Source organism: Danio aesculapii, chromosome 8, assembly GCF_903798145.1.
Source record: "Danio aesculapii chromosome 8, fDanAes4.1, whole genome shotgun sequence".
NCBI lineage: Eukaryota > Metazoa > Chordata > Actinopteri > Cypriniformes > Danionidae > Danio > Danio aesculapii.
Window position 1 is genome coordinate 48,767,869 of NC_079442.1, and position 3,502 is coordinate 48,771,370.

The following is a 3,502-nucleotide window of genomic DNA, read 5'->3' on the forward strand; positions in this document are numbered from 1 at the left end:
CATGTGCTGTTCTGTTTGCACGCTCAGAGAAGGAAAAGAACATGCACATGTAAAGTTATCTTTTAGCTTAAAGTGCATAAATAGCAATATTATACTTGCAAAATTGTGTTCAGATGTGTTAGTAAGCAGTGGTGTAAAGTAACTAATTACAAATACTCAAATGACTGTAACTGAGTAGTTTTTCTCAGGAATTGTAATTTACTAAGTAGTTTTAAAAATGTGTACTTTTACTTACCCCTGAGTACATTTTCAATGCTGTATCAGTACTTTTACTCCACTACTTTCCTTCAACCTGCAGTCACTACTTTATTTTTTCTTGTCTATTGGGATTAGAAAAGTCAGTCCTGTGATTCCAATCAAATCGCACATAGAAGGTAAATCACATCATAATGAACTACCTCAAGGCATGTGCGATTTATAATTGCAGCAAACTGTTTGGAAGTATTTAAAGTGTGCAAAAAGATGTACAAAATCTTTACACGCAATGACCCAGAGACTGTTTAGATGCATGTCACAGATGAGAAGATGACGGATGTTTACTGTTTGATGACTGAAATGGACTTAAACACCCAGCAGGCACAAGATGTCAACATGACGTCAGATTGACGTTGTACCCCAACATCATGGGGACATTGCATTTTGTTTGGAAATGAAAATCAAGTTGACGTCAGAACTCAACGTCAGGCCTACGTCAATGTCTAACGTCCAACCTAAATCAAACCAAATATCAACATCTAATGATGTAACAGCTTGACGTTGTGGACGTTACCACTATTGACATTTATCAGACGTTGGATTTTGGTTGCCATACATGATGAATAAATGTCAGTATTTGACGTCAATATGATGTTGGATTTTGGTTACTTTCTAACGACCTAAAATCGACCAAATATCAACCTAATTGGAAGTCATTATTGGACAGCAAAATAACGTTGTCCTTAGACGCTGGCTAGACGTTGAATTTTGGTCACCTGACATCACGACATAAATCTAACCTAATAATAACATCTTATGATGTTGTGTGCCTGCTGGGCAATAACAAAATGCACTACAGATGCACTACAGAATGTTACGTTTACACACATCCACAAATGTAAACATCAGTTTTTAACAGCATAATACTACTCACTAGTCTTGAGTACTTTTGAAATGCCTACTTTTTACTCATACTTTGAGTAATATTTACAACACATACTTTTACTCTACTTGCACTACATTCTTAGGCAAGTAATGGTACTTTTACTTGAGTATGATTTTTCAGTACTCTTTCCACCACTGTTGGTAAGTGACTGCACAAATAAGCCCTAGGTAAACAGATTTATTAAACTATTTTTGACAGACATTTCTTTAAATTTACATTTTAAATAAGAAGTTACATTAAAATTTTACAATTGGGGGGGTTTGTGTCAAATTAGGTCCCCACCAATATCAAAGCAAATCTACATCCTTGACATGAACGTATACTAACAGTAAACACAAGACCAGCTGCATGCTGATAAAAATATTGATTTATCTCCACATTGTATAACTATTCAATTCAACGGTTATTCAAGAATAAACTAAGACAATACAATTGTTTTTGCTCGTTATCTTTTCTTTAGTTTTTAGTAGATGATGTAGATTATCACACGATATTATACCATTTATTTACCGTTGTTAGTGTCACCAAATATTCCTTCAAATCCTTTATTTGAGTCCGACGTTTATATATAATAAAGCTTTTCCCCCAAAACAGCCTGTAATCGATAAATAAACAGTTTTTATTCTGTGACAGAGCTCCCTCGTGTGGTTTTATTGTGAGCGTATTCAAAGCGCATGTGTGGTTTGAGATAAACCCAGGAAACAACAGCAGAGGGCGCATGCGTGTTCACATCCGGAAGTGTTTTGTTTATAATCTCATGCTGGACTGACACAAACTGACATAAGAGGACGGCTTTACTCAATTTTAGCTAAAATGGTTTAATTATTTGACTCGTGCTTCGAGATAAAACGTCAACAGACTATTCTGCAATATCGACTTCAAGGTAATTGATCAAGTAAACGTGTTATATTGATAAGTAGGCTAGAATTGACGCGTGTTTCTGCTTTAACTTCATTGGGGTAACGTTAAAGATGGTTTTATATTCACACATTCAACCTTCATATAACTTTCATTCAAAATATACCTTCAGATAAGTATTCATTACTAATGCTAATCATGGAAATAATCATAGTATCAGTTAATGACTATCAGGGTACAACATTATTGTTTACGGTCAATTAAATAGGTCTAATGTTGTCTTGTAGTCAAACTTGAATGCTATTCCAGACCCAATATACAAAGGTTTTTTTATTTATTATGCTTTAAACAACAGAACAAACAAAATAATGCCATGGTGACGGAAGGTAAATAAAAATATTCATTCATTTTCTTTTCGGCTTAGTCCCTTTATTAATCAGGGTCGCCACAGCAGAATGAACCACCAACTTATCCAGCATATGTTTTATGCACCGGATGCTTTTCCAGCCGCAGCCCAACACTGGGAAACACCCATACACTCTTGCATTCACACAGACACACACACACACACACACACACACACACACACACACACTACAGCCAGTTTAGTTTATTTAATTCACCTATAGCAGGTGTTTGGACTGTGGGTGAAACCAGAGCACCTGAAGGAAACCCACGCCAACATGGGGAGAACATGCAAACTCCACACAGAAATGCCTACTGACTCAGCTGGGGCTCGAACCAGCGACCTACTAGCTGTGAGGCGATCGTTCTACCCACTGCGCCACCGTGATGCCTAAATAATAACAACAGGACAAAAAATAAAACAAACACAAAAATCAAGAGTAAAATTTATTAAATAAAATTCTAACCATAACAAACAAGCAGGGCCTTTACATTAATCAAATGTTTTTGAAAATAGAGCACAAATGGACAGTTTTAATGGTCTTTCTATTAGCCCTATGTTAAATAGTACAAAAGTAGTTTTTCAGTTCCTTATAAAACAAAGTATAAAGTTTCCAAAACAAAGTTCCAAAGTTTTGCTGGAAAATTTACACTTATGAATATGAAACTTAACCAACAAAATTAATAGATTAATAACAAAAACTTTATTATTCAGATCATTCATTCATTTTCAACTGCTTTTTCGGGGCCGGATCGCAGGGGCAGCAGTCTTAGGAGAGAACCCCAGACTTCCCTCTTCCCAGACACTTCCTCCAGCTCCTCCGGGGGAACCCGAGGTGTTCCCAAGCCAGCCGAGAGACATAGTCCCTCCAGCGTGTCCTGGGTCTTCCCAGAGGCCTCCTCCTGGTGGGACATGCCTGAAACACCTAGGAAGGCATCTGAAACAGATGCCCGAGCCACCTCAGCTGACTTCTCTCGATGTGAAGGAGCAGCGGCTCTACTCTGAGCTCCTCCTGGGTGTCAGAGCTCCTCATCCTATCTATAAGGGTGCACCCTGCGAAGGAAAGTCATTTCAGCCGCTTGTATCCGAGGTCTTGT

The 3,502-nt window shown here is 37.6% G+C and overlaps 1 protein-coding gene across 1 annotated transcript in view; it reads left to right on the forward strand.

Moving 5' to 3' along the window:
- Positions 1-1,870: 1,870 nt before the first annotated feature.
- Positions 1,871-3,502, forward strand: part of tmem230b (transmembrane protein 230b) — a 13,929-nt gene continuing 12,297 nt past the window's right edge. The window contains exon 1 of the mRNA XM_056464464.1: positions 1,871-2,024. The gene's annotated coding sequence lies outside the window, so the exon portion shown is untranslated. The remainder of the gene's footprint in view (positions 2,025-3,502) is intronic.